This window comes from Urocampus carinirostris, chromosome 11 (assembly GCF_059441175.1).
Source record: "Urocampus carinirostris isolate Australia breed hairy pipefish chromosome 11, RoL_Ucar_1.0, whole genome shotgun sequence".
Taxonomy (NCBI): Eukaryota; Metazoa; Chordata; class Actinopteri; order Syngnathiformes; family Syngnathidae; genus Urocampus; species Urocampus carinirostris.
The window spans coordinates 27,010,549-27,028,356 of NC_142359.1; the positions used below are offsets into that span (position 1 = coordinate 27,010,549).

Consider the following 17,808-nt stretch of genomic DNA (forward strand, 5'->3'; position numbering starts at 1 on the left):
AGAGAAAGAGGGAGATAAAAGAGAACTAGATGAAGAGAGAGAAAGGAGAAAGAAAAAAAGACGGAGTGAAATAAGGAAAGAGACAAAAACGAGAGAAAGAGGGAGAGAACAAGAACTAGATGAAGTGGTTAGCACGTGTGCGGCACAGTTCTGAGGTTGTGGGAACCTCCTGAATGGGTTCAAATCCAGCCCCCGGCCTTACTGTGCGGAGTTTGTATGTTCTCCCCGTGCTTGCGTGGGTTTCCTCCGGGCACTCCGGTTTCCTCCCACATTCCAAAAACATGCATTTCAGGTGAATTGGCCGGTCCAAATTGTCCCTTGGTGTGACTGAGCGAGTGAGTTGTCTGTCCCCGTGTGCCCTGCGATTGGCTGGCAACCAGTCCAGGGTGTCCCCTGCCCACTGCCCGATGATTGCTGGGATGGGCTCCAGCATCCCCGCGACCCTACTGAGGATAAGCGGTACAGCTGATGAGATGAGATGAGATGAGAGGGAGACCGAAAAAGAGAGAGGGAAAGAGAAATAAATAAACCCACTGTTGTTTTTCTTAGGCTTCTACCAGCATCGCCTTGCAGACCAAAATACATCTGCTGGCGAGCCTGATCTGGCCTGTGGGGCGTATGTTTGTCACCCTTGGTTTTCACATAATTTTGTCACCATAAAATAAATCTATTTATTGAGGAAATGCTAAAGAAAGCACTTATAATCTGTCCCTGGCTTGAGGTGATTCATATTTGGTGTCCATCAGTTTGTCATCTGTGCAAGGGATGGGAGCGCTTAAGATCAGTTGAATGGCACAGCAAGTGCATGAATAGAGAGAAAAGGAGAACGAGATACTGAAGACTACGACAAAAATACTACTACAGTGATACAAGACACAAACTATTGAATTTAGCCCTTAAAAGCATTTCAAAACCAATTTGATGAGGCTAAATGTATTAAAAAAATATAACCTGTAGATGTCTGAATGTAAATTTATTCACAAATGATAAAAAATCGATTCTCTGTCTCCAGGACAAACTTATTAACCCAATAAGGCTTCCCAATGAAAAAGTTTGCGTACCCCTGTTCTAATTCGCCTAGTGCGCCACTTTTCTGAAACATGATCATTATCTTGCCTAGAAAAAAAAAACTTCCAACCTACCGGAGCTGAATCAATGAAGCCTTCTTTCATCTCCAGCCAGTGTGTCGAATTTCTATCCGGAGGGGTTCTGACCAAAATCTGTCATGCGTTACAATACACTACATGACTTATTTTCAGAACCTCTCTGCGGAACACTCAGGTGTTGACCCGTGCAATAGTAGGTACTAAAACTGCTCAAATGGAAAACAAACAACCTTTTTAAACACATGAGGGATATTTTGATCGGTAACAACTCATATATTTTGAGACATGATCTTGCACTGATTGTGGCATCATTTTTACTAATAAAATCTCCTTCCAACTCACTTGAACTGAGCAACGATGCCTTCTTTCATCTCCTGCCAGCGTTTCCAGTATCCTTACAAAGGGTATCTGACAAACCACACTTTTTTCAGAATCGGTCCCTCTCAGGTTTTCTTAGGGGCTACCTGAGGCCCTTGAGCCCCATGTTGGTGACTACAGAAGTTCAGGGTAATAAAACTGCTTAAATGGAATAAAACCGACCTTTCAAACAGGTGACTATTAATCAAGACCGGGTGGAGACATTTGTTGGCCTGGAGAGGGATGAGTGTCACCAGGCTGTACTTGCCCAAGACACACAACAGGAAATGGTGCCTTTACGACTCTCGTGTTTAAAGGATCCACGCACCCACCAACAGCTGTAATATCTCAGTGATTATAATGAGTGGTTTGAGTTCCTGAATCAAATGGGATCTCAGAATCTAGGCAACCCTTTTCATACACAATCTTGTTTGACTCTAGAGTGAAATGTAATCTGGATTGCTAAAGCGCATTGTACTTTTAAATCTGAAAGATATTGGCCCAATCCCATTTCTCTCACTCGGCCCTGAGAACCCTCCAGTGAGGTCCCTCGATAGAGGAGTGCCCTCCGCGAGTTGAGTGCAAAGTGGAGATGGTTTGGACAAGACTTGCAAGGTTCCACCCCTGTCCAGGAGATGGCGGTAATATTAATTGGCTGTAGACCTTAGTGACGTAAAGGCCTACGTCACATGTAAACAACTCGAGTCTCAACCTGTAGTGTGTCAGTTGGAGAGTTCGTGCAACGTTAAAAATGCCCGCTACAGCTGTGTTATTACCGATTGCCTGAAAGCTCATCATCTTTTCCGTGTCTCCAATCAACGGAGGAGAAATGTGCTATACTGAAGACAGCTTCGGCGCTATGTAGTGCTGATTCATCTTTACAAGGTACGTACACTCATTAAAAAAAATGACCCGTTCGGTCAAATACAGTAAGAGTTAACATACAATGCACGTTCACATAATACCCTATGTTTGTGTAGACATAAATGGCAATCTACTTATTAGTATCTTAATGCCATTTTATGACATATAGTAGGGGTCTTGAATGTGTGACATGACGAAAAGTAAACAAACACAAGAACAGTCCACCTGACCCTTAAGCTGACATAATATCGTCACCAAACTTCCCTGTACGACCCAAAAACCTTAGTTCATAAGGAATTTAATTCAAAAGAGTTGTCATTGGATATAAAAAAGGTCATTTCAACATTTTTTCATGATGCTTACATCACAGTTAAAGCAGTCTTTTTATTTTCTATGCCCACATTTATGTCTAAATTGTTTGTTATCTATTGTGTTCCAGAGTGGCTGTCCCATAAGCGTGGACAGGTTGGACAGGAATGTTCCCATCCTGTGCTTATGGTTGGATGTGGAGTCAGAACTCATTCAGGACTTAAGGTTGAGCAAGAAGGTTATGTGGGCCCTGCAGGAGCTGCTAAAGAGGGAACAGGGCCGTGGCTGGAGGTCCTGATCTACGTGTACTGGCTGGCCCACGCTCTGTCCTACCGTGTGGTGTCACGGGTCTTCAGGGTTCCCAGGTCCACCGTACAAAGAATTGTCCACAGTTAATATGGAATAAATTGCCCAAAAGCCATATTTTAGGCTCTTTAAGTCAGACCCACATTTGCATTATGTGCTTTTATGCATTACTATTCAATAAACATCTTCATTTTGAGTAACACCTTGGTGGTTTATTTCATAATGATGTGAGATACTGTGTGTGAACTACGTGACTGTTGGACAGAAAACAACTACAAATCACTCCAGCTTAAATAATAGTTTACTTTCAGAAAAACAAACTCACATTGGGCCAAAATACATAATAGTAAATAAATAATGTGTCACAAATTTTAACAAAAATATACCAATACTTCCATGAAGCTGGAAAACACAAACTGGAACTTCATTGAGTTCTTAATAAAAAAAAAATATTTTCCTTTTATAAAACAAAGGGAAACATTGCAGAGATGTCACTGTTCTGGAAATTTGTCCACGAGCTTCCCAAAAAGGACAGGAACCGCTCAGTTTTGGCCACAGTTTCTTCGAGCCTTTTCCTCACTCCGGCAGACTCCACTTTCAAAAAGTCAAGGAGTGTATCGTGCTTCCTTTTTTTTCTGGGTGATTTGGGGTTTGGCGCCGGATTAGAAGGTGCCAACGACGTGCCCGGTGGTGTGGATGGCGTGGTAGCTGTGATGGTGACCAGCTCTTCCACGGGACGTTCTACAGTGGCCTTTAGGTTGGGTGGAAAAAACAAGAATTACTTAATGCTGATGTATTGTACAAAAACAACTGTGTATAGGATGCTCAACAAGTTGATGTGAGACAGGAAATTATAGGATGTGTTCTGGATAATTATTTGATAGTGAATAGATACACAAAATTGACATGTTATTCTTATGGCTGTATGAGCCTTCTATTGGCCAGCATCACATATGCTTTAGAATTGTCTCCACATTTGGACAACATTTTGAGAAGGTAATTAGTTTACTTAATATGTGTTTACAGAGAAGGCAGTGGACTATGTGATAGTAGTTTGTTTCAACTGTATTTCCACGTGAAATTCGGAGACATTACTCATAATGCATGATGAAAACTAATGCATTCTGATCTCACATGAAAGAATCATATTGTAAATAAAACACGACACCCGAAATTGTGTGCAGTAAACAAGCGCTTATGTCCAGAACGGTATTCTGACTATGCTCCTTTAGCGACTGGCCATGTACAGTAGATGTAAAAGCACGACTCGTTTAAGATACAAACAGGGATGGGCTGAACCGTGATTTTCTGCACAGTTATCCTACTTTACAGTTTGTAGCGTGAAGATTTTTTTTTGCCAGCTCCCTTGGTAGATTAGTGCACTTCGTAAAGTAGCGATTTTGCAATGTTCGTGTTTTAACGCGAAAATAGGATTTTCTATTGCATTTACGTCTAACTAAGATATCTCAATACATTTTGTTGCAAATACATGCGTGGTTGTGGAAAACTACTTACATTTGTGCGGTTCCTTTCCGGGCATGTTTGTTGATATTGAGAATTCGTAAAGCCTTCTGGGTAGTCACTTCGCTGCCAAGTGAGGTCGAGAGCCCCCTCGGTCTTGAAGTGGTTACGACATGGTTTGAGGGCACTTCTGCCTCGGTCTTGAGAGTATCGGGACACACCCCATTTTCACGTGAACGCGCAAACCGAGTGACTAGGGCACATAGCGAGTGAAAGTGCGAAGAATGGGACTCAGCCATTGCCTTTGCCTTAGAGGACGTCCTACAAAACAGGCAAGTGTGTCTATATATTCTCTGAAAAATTTGGATGTGCGCACGCCATTTTTTCGACACAAAATTGATAAAATCTCCTTTCAACCCACTTGTGCTGAGTCAACATAGCCTTCTTTCATCTCCAGCCAGCGTATCCCACCTTTTTTCTGGTCTTGCATCACAATAACGCAGGATATCGAGACACAATTATTAAAACGTACTTCGGTCTGATTCCCAAATGAAATATTTGTCCCGTTGTTTGCATCTGCAGCCGTCAAAGCACGCGTGAATCTCTGTTGACCCTTTCCGAACGAGGCGGTGACCTATCGAGTGCGTCCGTCACAATAATTGACGGTGGAAGCCGCCGATGTGAGCAAAGATTGCGGCTTGTCACTGACGCCTTCCCCATTATCTTGTCCCTTGCTTTGTAATTATTGCCGCTGCTCTTTCTGCGCCACCTCTCCCGTCTCCTCCCCGCCATTGTAATCGTGATTGACTGGCCCAAACGTTTTCAAAAGCCGTCGTGAGCATCGTGCCCGTTTCGATTCCCCCCTCTCCAAACAGCCTTCGCCGTCATCCTCTTTGAACTCACACGGAATGACGCGCCATTCCTAATTTCACAGCCGGCTATCGTTTACATGGTGATGTCAGACAATTAAGCTGTTAAATTGAGTGTGCTTTTTGACACGCTATTTTTTAATTTATTATTTAGCTTATTCAAGTGTACTTGATTCCTGAGATGATGCACTTTCCTTGAATTGAAACGTGCAAATTTACCAGTCTAGATCATGGGCGTACCTAGCCCGTTTTTGGGGGTGCTCAAGCAATTCAACCCAAGCACCTCCAAAAATTACAGAATTTTTAAAACTCTCCTTTTAATAATTCAGGACAGGAAAGGCCTAAATATGGGGAAAATGCTAGATAAAAGAGTAAAATAAAACATTGATGGGTTTCTTTTGGAAGGTGTGGAAAAAATGCTACATATATAATACAAACATACTACGAAGTGGGATCTAGAGCTTCCAAAGCATTAGTATAAGGAGACAACACAAAATAAAGGACCTGGCAACCGGGACAATTTTGTTCCAGACGCTAAAAATTGAGAAAGCGTTCCAAAAGTATTATGGTGATCATATACTTACAACCACCCTGTGCAGACAAAGAAATTATTACAATATTTTTAGAAAGCCTGGGCCTGCCAAGCATTGGTCACCAACAGAACTCAGCATTGACAGCAGAAATCTCTGTAGAGGAAATACGGGAAGTAATCAAGCGAACGATATTAACAAAATCTCCAGGAATGGATGGCTTTGGAGCATCATTTTACAAAACAATCTCAAGTCAACATGTACATTTAACAACACTCTGTCAAAACCTGAACAGAGACAGGACCCACTTGCGTACGTTTCTCTCTGTTATATTGGGGAGAAGGGAAAGGATTGCACACGTTCTGGTGATCACTGGTCGCGGGGTGCAGGTGGCTCAGAACGCGGAGGTGGTACTTCCATGGCGAGCGATGGCCGTGTCAGGAGCGGAAAAAAACAGGAGAGCAAAAAACGTGGTCGAGATCAGAAAATGGGTCGAAGCCTGGAAATAGACGGGAGCCAAAAGTCAGGGTCGAAAAGCTTGCCTAGCGTAAACTGAGGTTCGCAGACGGACTGACAACAGGTGACAGAAAGACGGGGGTTTAAATAGTGACAGGGAGCCAATCAGAGTCTGAGGCATTTGGTGCCAAAGGAGCGGGCACTGGTGCCTCCCACCAGTAATCATGACCCACTCTTAAATTTGTAAAGATTCACCCCATGTGAAAATAAACTATTACCGTAAATTCCGGATTATAAATCGCTACTTTTCCCCCAAACTTTCAACCCTGTGGCTTATTCAGTGATGCAGCCAATTTATGTAATTTTTCTAACGGCTGCCAGCGGCGCTCGAGTACAAAAGGTAAGATTTAGACCAGTGGAATATATGCGCCGAGGAAGACTGCAACTTCTTGGCCTGACTAGCGGCGAGAAATCTTTCACTAAAACTGGCCGCATGCGAAAGGCAACTTTTTCGCAAGTCTGCCAGTGGATCCTGACAGCATGGGGCAGCATCAAAAATGCACCATCGCCAACGGTTTCCGAAAAGCCGGTCTGCTGCGTGACGGAGAGGAGGGCACAGAATCAGGAGTGGAGGGGAGCATGGGACGACGTCTATTCGACACTGTTTCTTTCCGACACTGAGGAAGACGACTTTGATGGCTTCAGTTCTAAGGAGGAAGATGAGGACGGTTTACCGTGATTTTTACAAGTACGGTATGTTTTTTTTAACAGAACCGTTTACTGTGTTGCGAGCGTGTTGTTAGCGTGTTGCTACTATTAGCTGCCCGGATGAAAATTATATATTATTATTATTAAAGCTTTGAAAACTCTCTCGGTGTACCGTCTTTCTTTGTAAATATGTGTAACCATGTATAATATGTATTTGCAACTGTATATTTTTGTAATGTATTTATTTGTATTTATTTTGGACACTCATTCTAATCTGTTTTGGACGGGCAAATTAAAAAGAAGGGGCGTAACCAACGCGGGCTGACGGGAAGTGGGGACCGGTAAAGGTGAGTGTTAGTGGACACGGCGGACAATACTGGATTTATATTTTTCCCACCCTTGCCTTTGGAAATATACACTTTTTTCTTTGGAATACTTTCAACGGGACCCGGACTCTGCCGGTCTGCATCAAACCTTAAGTACCGGTATCATTTTCCGTTCATTTTGTCGGCTGTGATTTTTGGACTGTGTACTTTAATGAAGGATATTCAGTTACAATCGCGGGACTTATAGTCGGGTCTAGGTTAATTTTGTGTTTGTGTTACATATTTGTAATGTGGGCGCATGCGGCTTATATACAGGTGCAGCTTGTGTAAGTACAAAATCGGTTTTCCTCTTAAAATGTGGTGGGTGCGGCTTATAATCAGGTGCACTCTATAGTCCGGAATTTACGGTATTACCATGATCCCAAAGGAAGGTTAAGACTAAATTTATTGTGGTAATTATAGACCAATTGCCCTTTTAAATGTAGACTTCAAGCTCTAAATCTCCATTACTGCCAAAAAGTTGGAGACACTTATGCAAGTAATAAATTGATGAGGACCAGACAGGGTTCATCAAAGAAAGACAAACGCAAGACAACTTAATACACACTATTGTTGGCAGAATTCATAACACGAGTGAGGGTGCAATTTTGGTCAGTATAGATGTAGAAAAGACTTTTGATGGTGTGAACTGGACATTTCCTTAGAAGACACTAAGAAGATTTTGTTTCAGTGAAGAAGCAGTGAAATGCATTAAATCAAGTCTATTAATGTTTATTTGTATAGCCCTTAATCACAAGGAGTCTCAAAGGGCTTCACAATTGCAAACTACAGACTATCATTACACCGCCCCTAATAAAATAAAATAAATGGTAGTCTAACTGGACAAATTTGGACAAAGGTACAAGGCAAGGGTGTGGTCTCTCTCTTAACCTTTTCAGGCAATTCATTAAACCGTATGCACAATTAATTAGACAAGATGAAGGTATACAAAGAGTAGTCATGGAAAGACAAGAACAAAAAATAGCAGTGTTTGCAGATGACATATTGATATATTTAACTCAACCTGAAAAAAACTTTACCAAATTGATGGAACTTCTAAGAATTTATGGTAAATAAAAAAAAATTAATGTCATGAAAACACAGGTCCTTCCAATTAATTATGTTTCATTCCAAGGACTAAACGAGAGACACAGCATTAATTGGAGGGCAAATCAATACAATATTTAGGGGTAAAACCCGTAAAAAGATTGGACAAGTTATTTAATGTGAACTGTACAAAATTGAACAAAAAAATTAAGAGGGATCTTGAAAAATGGCAAAAAATAATATATGAGTTCAAGTATAGAGGTATTTGAGATGAGTGTCTTGCCAAAGCTCTTGTACAATTTCCAGTCCCTTCCAATGCTGGTTTCCAGATCGCAATTCATTGAATTAGATAAGCGGATATCCAGGTTTATTTGAGGTGGGAAAAAACTCAGAATTCGATACTCGATAAGACTCTAAAGCTTCCCAGAGATAGAGGGAGGCGGGCTCTGCCAAGCCTAGATGAATAATTTTACAAGGCCACAATTTCAACCACTTATTTACCCGTGTAAAGATGGTTTGGAAAAAATTGAAAAAATGGAAATGGAAAATTATGATGGAATGGAAAATGGAAAAGTATAGAAAGTATAGAATTAGAGATGGCAAAACACGGAGGTACAGAATTTAATCACATATTTAAAAAAATGTAGTTAGAATGTAGGAAGAAATAACTAATTATATAATTTGAATATGAAAATATGGAAAAATATAGTTAGAAAATAAAATATGGAAAGGGGGGCAAGAATTCTGAGCTGGTTTGCCCTCAACGACAGATTTATTCCCGGAAATAATGATAAAAGGTTCCAACAATGGGTATGCAGAGGTATTACAGCGATAAGTATGGTGGTTGAAAATGGCAAGCTGCAGAGTTTTGCGGAACTGAAAAAGATATTTGTGTTACAGGGAATTTCCTACTTTTGTTAACTTTAATCAACAGACTACTATCACAAAGATATAAAACTCGGGACTAGTCATAAGGTGATCAATGTTTTTGAAAGAACCTTTAAAGGATAAAACTTTTAAACCACGTTCCAATACGTATGAATGTTCGATGGCATGAAGTTGGAATTCATGACTCTATATTATAACCAATGGTAAAAGGAGATGGAATCAAAAATAGAAGACAAGTGGTGGAATATTTGTAAAACACAGTGGACACCCATTAGCTCCTGGATTCTGAAGGAATTCAACTGGAATAATGTTATAATTTTTTATTGCCCCCAAGATTAGGAGAGGTTTTTCCCAGGTTCAACAACCATGCTTGAGAACACGTGGAGAGGTAGATGCTGACCACATTCATATAGTTTGGCTTTGCCCAAGAATATGGAATACCCAAAACATTAAATGCACTCTATTTGGGCTTTAAAAAGAAGAACTATTACAGAGAAAGGATGAGTACCTGGCGAAAAATGTACTGACAGCTAGTAAAAAAATAATAACAAGATTACAGCACAAATAAGATCTCCCCAGCGTGGAACAGTGGGTGTGTACTGTGAAGGAAATATTCCAAATGGAGAGGACAACATTACGTATCAGAAATCATGGACACATGGGAAAATGGATCGAGTATAGGGAAAATAAGGACACCATTTAGCGAACAATGGAGATTTAATTTTGAAGAATGATTTGATATTCCCCAACACTTAAGTTATTATTTTTTTATTTATTATTATTATCATCACATTTTAATGGATTATCTAAAAACCGTTCACTATTACAAAAAAAGTTATGAATTTATACTGAATTCTCATCTTCTTGGTAATAAAACAGCCTGGAAAACTAGGACCAGCTAGCAGTGGATGGTTTCAGACTTTTGACTTCTGGGTTAAAGGCCCAGCATGCCTCCGCTGCGCCACTCTGGTTCACATAAAACTCAGCCTGACCTTGCAACCCAAAAGAAGTCCAATTGGCAAAATGGTGGTTTTGGTACACCAACCTTTGTTTTATGGGCCTAGCAAGCTTCGGCTACAACTTTGATGACATAAAAATAATTTGAGCCTCAACCCTTGCAACCCTTTTTCCTTTATAAACTGCTTTCAATCACCACTCCGCTAAAACTAGGCCTGCCTTTGCAACCCTGAAGCCCTTTACCCTCATAAACTGCTTATGCGATAAACCTAACCAATACCCCAAATTTGTCTGTATTGGACCATGGAGAACCAGGATCAGCTAGCAGAAGATGTTTACAGTCTCTCAACCTCTAGGTGTGGGCCAAGCATGCTTCCGCTGCGCCACTCTGCTTGACAAGAATCTCAGCCTGACCTTGAGAACCCAAAGCCTCATAACTCCAGATGTGAGAAACCTGAAAAATCCCCAAAAAGGTCTGGATTCGACCATGGAGAACCAGGAAGAGCTAGCAGAGGGTGGTTTCAGTCTAATGACTTCTAGGTAATTATCCCAGCATGCTTCCGCCTCCCCACACTTCTAGACATTCAGTGTATCTTGACCCCAAAATGCATGTAGAACAATGACCAGTTAGCAGTGGATGGTTTCGGTTGTTCAACCTCTGATTTATGTGCCCAACACGCTTCACTCTGCTGGACATAAATAGTACAATACTGTAAGCCTTTACCCTTATAATATACTAAATTGAACAAGTTGAACTCAACCCCTAAAGTTCTGATTTGCATCATTGGTAGCAGAGGATGGTTTCTATCCACTGATCTGTGGGTTAGGGCCCAGCACACTGCCTCTGCCCCATTCTGATCGACGTAAAATTCAATGATCTTAAAATCATGAAGCCCTTTACCAGTGTCTGAAATAACGTCTGCCCAGATGAACTTACACAACGTCTCTGCCCGGGTGGCTGACACATTTTTCAAGAAAAAAAAACTTTACATTTTTTTTATTTATTTATTTTAAATGCATTTTTCAAATCAAACATTTTGCTTTATTCTGATTTCGAAATCTTTGTTCGGTTTGGAAATTTTGGAATTTCGGTTCGTTTGGCAATTTGCATACTCGCCTGCATCGAATAACTTCGTGCTTCCGGACTTTCTCGAGCGTCATAAGGTTGTGCATTTGCATATCATTTTCCAAATTAGACGCACAGAGAACCCAAGAATAATGGATAAGTGATTAGGAATCAAGCCAAAACCTTAGCCCCAGAAGAAATATTTGAAAGAAGCTAAAAAAATGTATGACGCTACAAAACGTAAACGTACATTAAAAGCATCGTAGAAAGAGGAGTTCACGTGGCTTGTAGGAGACGACACAACGCAAACATTGCATGAATGAAGATGAGTAAATAAAAACTGCGATGTCATATACATGAAATGAATGTTATAAATAGATTCATAATAAACTTAATTTTAAAGTGTTGTTCTGTTATATATTCTGATTATCAACCCTTAATACTTTGCAACAATGTTTTTTTTTTACGATTAGTCGTGTTTCAAGTTGTGAAAAAATGGGCCAGGCAGCTTTTTGGCTGGGCAGGCAACTTTTCAGAGTTGTCTGACCTGGTGTCCGGTAACTTTTTGTCGTTAGTTTCAGACACTGCCTTTAACCTTATAAACTGTTAATGCGAGAAACCTAAACCCAAAAAGGTCTGGATTGGGCCATGGAGCATCTGGCAGAGGATGGTATTGGATATTCAGAATATTCAGCCTGACCTTGCAACCCTGAAGCCCCTTGCTCTCATAAATTGCTAAAGGAAGAAACCTAAAAAATACCCCAAAAGGTCAGAATTGGACCATGGAGAACCAGGACAAGTTAGCAGAGGATGGTTTTAGTCTATCTACCTCTGGGTAATGGGCCCAGCACGCCTCTGCTTCGGCACTCTGCTAGACATTCAGTGTATCTTGACCCAGACACCCTGTAATCCTTTCCCTCTAAAAACAGCTGCAAAAAATCTGACCTGAACCGTCGCAGGTGTATATGGGCCTTAAAGAAGAAGGCCCCGTTTGCAAAAGATGGATTAGATCCATCAATCTTTAATTTAATGGCCCAGCATGCTTCCGCTGACCACTATGATGACATAATAATTAATTTGTCCCTCACCCTAGCAGCCTTTACCCTCATAAACTGCTCAAGCAAAAAACTTGACCTAAACCCCAAAGTTCCTGGATTGGGCCATGAAGAACCTTGATCAGTTAGCAGTGGATGGTTTCGGTTGTTCAATGGGCCCTGCACACTTCTGCTGCGCCAGTCTGGTTGACAAAAATCTCAGCCTGACCTTGAAATCCTAAAGCCCTTGACCCTTATATCTGCTACTGCAAGAAAGCTGAACAATACCACTAACCCTTCACCCGGAAGATGGTTTCCGTCCATCGATATCTGATTTATCAGGTAATATTAAAGAAAACTTACCATTGAGCAAGGCCACTGCAAGAATTAAACTCGTAAATTGACGTCTAAGACAGGGAGGACTGTAATGAGGCAAAGAGCAGCCCGGTTGTTCCCCTGGCAACCAACGACCACCCATGCAAATCTTTTGGAATAAGCGCCTGTCGTATTGCAGTTCACGATTTTCTATTTTTCTTGATTTCTGACTGAAATACAAGCAATTTGCTTCAATTTTTGTGTGTTTGTAATTCTCTTTCTTATTTTGTGCAAATGTGCCCAACATGTCGACAGCTTTAAGTGATACACGTCCTCACAGAGGGAAATTCATTCGAATCCATCGATCGAGTTTGTCTGAGCTCTTTCAGATAGTGGATTGGATCGATCCCTTGCTGGATACCACTTGGGCTTTATTCATACATGGGCTGCACATTAAATAGAGATTGTTTTTTTTTTTTTTTTAGGTTGCCAAAGGATACCTGAGCATCAGTGATAGTGCAAAGATTATTTTTGGTCAGGCATTAGACAGACTTAAATGTCCTATTTTTCTTTTCTTTCTTTTCACAAAAGGGTAACATATCTTATGTTTGCAGGTATAAAATGTTTCTTTTTCCCAGAAAAAAAATATTTTGACTGTTGTGGCAAAAACTAAAGAAAGAAGAGTCTGATGTCATGTGGACCCTGTACTGGTCCGTTGTGGTGAAGAAAGAACTGATTGATATATGTTCCTACTCTCGCCTATGGTCATGAACTGTGGGTCATGACCAAAATAACAACATCCCGGATACAAGCAGCTGAAATGGGTTTCCTCCGCAAAGTGGCTGGCCTCTCCCTTAGAGATTGGGTGAGAAGCTCAGTCGTCCGGGAGGGAGTAAGTGTGAAGCCCCTGCTCCTATGCATTGAAAGGAAAATGTTGAGGTGGCTAAGCCATCTCATCAGAATACCTCATGGACAGCTGCCCCTGGAGGTGTTCGGGGCATGCCACACCGGTAGAAGGCCCAGCGGATGACCCAGGACACACTGGAGGGACTGGCTGGCCTGAAAACGCCTAGGGACCCCGTCGGATGAGCTGGAAGAAGTGGCTGGTTATAGGGAGACCTGGGACTCCCTGCTGAGGCTGCTCCCCCCTGCGACCCAACCCCGGATAATAAGAAGAAAATGGATGGATAGGTGGGCAACAGCTATGCTGATATGTGGTCCTCAACTGTGAACTGACCAAGCTCGCTGTAACGCTAAAGGGAGAAGCAAAACCTGATAAACATGTAGACAAAACTAGGGATGCGAGAGTGCAGCTTGCCAGCCACTCTATAAATCACTTTCTTGCACTGAAAGGAGAAGCACTCTGATTTTGTTGTGCTTTAGTTAACTGACAATAAATACTATTCATTCAACTGTAGTTCTATGTTCTCCTTTTCTATTTGTAGATCTATAGTTGTGACATTCGTATACTCTCAGTAGGTAAGGACAACATCTCGAGATAAGTTAAACCTTTGGGGCGATTTTCTTGTTACGCAGGGGGCTCTGGTCCCCATTAACACTGATACCTGATTTTTACAGTATCCCCACTACTCAGCAATTTCACTTTGCAATCCCCACCCCAGAACGCATTCATGTCGTGTTCCGGGGGTCTACTCTACATCACTTTTCTAGAAATGATATTTACACTTATGTAAAAAGACCATAAGGCTCCTAAATGTCACTGTGCCATTATGCAGATTTCATGATGATGGACTCGTCTGCTGTGTCCATTTAGGATGTCGAACTCCTTTCAGATGTGTATGTTGATGTTTAGCTGGCAGATGGCAGCATAGTCACAATTGTAAAAGGCGCACAGAACCTCTGCGGCCTTTCCTAATGAGTGGCTGCAACCAAGCATCTGGAGGGCGATCCCCGGCACAACCGATATCAGAATTGATCCTCTTAAACTTTACGTTAATCCCTTGTTGGTTTGCTTCTTATATTTGACTGCCTCAGTGGATTGCAGGTTGAAAAATATTCCACCTTCCATTATCCTCGATCGCATATTGTTGCGGGGGATGGCAGAGCCGTTTTGTCAGGCCTGGCAGCTCTTTTTTGCTGTTACCCTATATCAGTCTAAAATGAGCTGTGGTCATCCGGCTGAGCTCCATTATCCCCAATCCCTATTTTACTATGAGTGGGGACTGGCAGAAGGCACATTTGTGGGGAAGCGTGAGCTATATGGCTGCCTAAAATGAAATACACATTTAGGGCCACGATTCATTATCCCTGATCGACTGTTGCTGAGAGCACACTGCCGAAGCGTGCTATTGTGGACCACCTAAAATGAACAGCATTGTTTTGGCTGCGATCTATTATCCCCAGTCAACTATTTGAGATAGCAAGGGCTGGCACGGCTGAAGCAAGCCATGATGGCCTGCCTAAAATGAAATGCCATGTTGTCCGCAATACATTCTTCCCACTATTGCTGAGAGAGGGGGGTGAGTTTGGGCCACCAGCGCATGCACACATTTTTGTCCATGATCCATTAATTCCAGTTGAGTATTGTGGCCCGCCCGAAATGATCTGCACTGTTTTGGCCGCAATTAATTATCCCCAATTAATTATTTCTGAAAGCAGGGGCAGCCAAGGCCCTATTTTTTTTTAAAATCCAGGCTGCTGAAGCCAGCCATTGTGGCCCGCCTAGAATTAACAGTACAGTTTGGAACGCTCCCTATTGTTCCCGGGTGACTATTGCTGAGAGCAGGGGCGAGATGGGGAATTTTTTGTTTTCCCATTACTCCACCACACTTTGTCAGGCGTGGCAGTTATTTTTTCTCATTATATCCAAAAAGTGAAATGCACTTGAGCGGCCAAGACCCACTACCCCTGATTCTATTTTGTTGCGAGAGTGGATCAGCAGAGCACACTTTTGTCGGGCCTGGCGGCTCTAATTTCCCTGTTACTGTATTTCTGCAAAAAAATGTACTCCACTTGTGCAGCAGAGCTCCATTATCTCTAATCCTACATTGCTCCAAGCATATCTGCCCCGCCTTTCTGAGAAGGAAAGCAAAGTAAGCAAATTTGTGTCATGTGTGGGGGCTCTTTTTCCATGTTATTTTCAGCTAAAACAAACCGAACTCATGCAGCTCAGATCCATTATCTCTTTTCGACTATTGCCTTGAGTGGCGCAGGCAGTGAGCCGGTTAGATATTGGGGGGTTAGTTTACAGATCTTGGCATATCGTGTGGGTTTCGGTCCCCATTGATCGTGATAATCAGGTGATTTAGTTAGTTTCTTCTCCTCCTCAAACCTAGCGGCGAGTATGGAATCTTGGTACTGATTTCCTAAATCAATTGGATTTACATTTTGGTCCCAAAAAGGAGCGTTTTATATTTTAGATTACCCCAACATCTCTGTGCACACCTGCTTCATCCAGCTGTCAATTAATGTGCCCGCTTACAAACTGGCATGCAATTAGGGTCCGCCTCCTACGCCGGTAATGAGTTTCCTCAGTCATTGATTAAAGTCACAATTGCACAATGTAAGCCCAGAGTTTCCCAATTATCTTTCCCCAACACACCCCTTCCACCACTGTTCTGACCCCTTTAGAATCCATTTCTATATTTATATGCTGAAGCATTCGTATTTTCTACCCGGGGATAAGGGACGAACTGATAATCCTGTTTCACTGATAAGGCGTGACCATTTCGACTAAAGGGAGCAAACATGCCCCGTTGTTGGCTCGCTGAGTTCTCTGATGGTAATTCTCAGCCTATCTTGTCTTGATTTCCTGCGATTATTTTTTTAGACGGAACTCAGAGTTGGAATTTAGAACGCTGTTGATTTCTTGAGGAGCTTTGCAGTCTTGTGAGGAGATGAAATGGCTGATCGGCTCGAACATCCAACCTTAATCCTAAACTATAACCCCAGATCCTAACCCTTTACCCAATAACACTAACACTAAATCGTGAACCCTAACACCATTAACCCCAAACATAATCCTAGCCCTAACCCCTATCCATAATCTTAGCCTTAACCTAACCATTATTCTAGCCTTAACCCGAACCTTATCTCCAACCCAAGGTATGACCCTTGCTCTAACCCCATTACGCCTACGTTTCTACGGGTGACCAGAATCAGGGACCTTGTGCAATGTTCCTGCCTGGGAAAAATATTACTAGAATAGCTTTCTACCACCTCTGTAATATTCCAAAGATTCGTTCGATGCTGTCCCAATCAGATACAGAGGTTTTAATTCATGCGTTTATTACTTCTCGGCTTGATTACTGTAATGTATTGCTTTCTGGTCTCCCGATGTCTAGCATCAAAAGATTGCAGCTGGTTCAGAATGCAGCAGCTAGACTTTTGGCTAAGACCAAAAAGTTTGAGCATATTACTCCTGTATTGTCCAACTTGCACTGGCTCCCAGTCCACTTAAGATGTGACTTTAAGGTTTTCTTATTAACATATAAATGTTTGCATGGACTTGCAACCTCTTATCTTTCTAATTTGATTTCCCCCTATGTTCCTGCATGGAGTCTGCGCTCGGTAAATGCCGGTCTACTGGTGACTCCGAGAGCCAAGAAGTCTGCAGGCTTGAGAGCGTTCTCCATCCGGGCCCCGGTGCTATGGAATGCCCTGCCTCCGGAGATAAGATCTGCAAGCTCAATGGAAGTTTTTAAATCAAGGCTTAAGACACACTTCTATTCCAAGCTTATGATTGATGCCCACCTCATATTCTGTATTGTCCTGTCTTTTTCCGCCTGTCTGCCTGGTGATGATACGAAGGAGAAGGACGATTTGAGATGAGTCAGCAGACCAGCGTTCGACCTGAAGCATGTGAACGCCTGCATGGACCAGCTGGCAGAGATGGGAAGCTGCGCCGTCATAGACTTTCTGGACTAGTTTACTGGCTGGGGGCTTCGCTGCTGTGATGCACTTTCCGGAAAAATTTTCAACATGTTACCTGGTGTTTACTATGTTTGTGTACTGTAATGCTAAATGTAATTCACCCTGGTCATCCTGAAAGAGGGATACCACTTGTGAGGTCCCTTCTCAAGGTTTCTCTTTTTCCTCACGCTGAGGTTTTGAGTTGTTCCTTGCCCGCTTGTTGGTTTAAGATCAGGTAATTGTGTCATTGTAATCCTGTGCAGTCCTTTATACATTTTTGTGATCAAGGGCTATATAA

At 42.0% G+C, this 17,808-nt stretch overlaps 1 long non-coding RNA gene across 1 annotated transcript; it reads right to left on the minus strand.

The window, feature by feature from the left end:
• Window positions 1–3,225: 3,225 nt before the first annotated feature.
• LOC148356986 (uncharacterized) lies at window positions 3,226–4,694 on the minus strand. Its single transcript, XR_015852016.1, has 2 exons — window positions 4,458–4,694; window positions 3,226–3,693 (listed from the first exon to the last, which is right to left on the minus strand). It is a non-coding gene; the product is annotated as an uncharacterized LOC148356986 (long non-coding RNA).
• Between the last annotated feature and the right edge of the window lie 13,114 nt (window positions 4,695–17,808).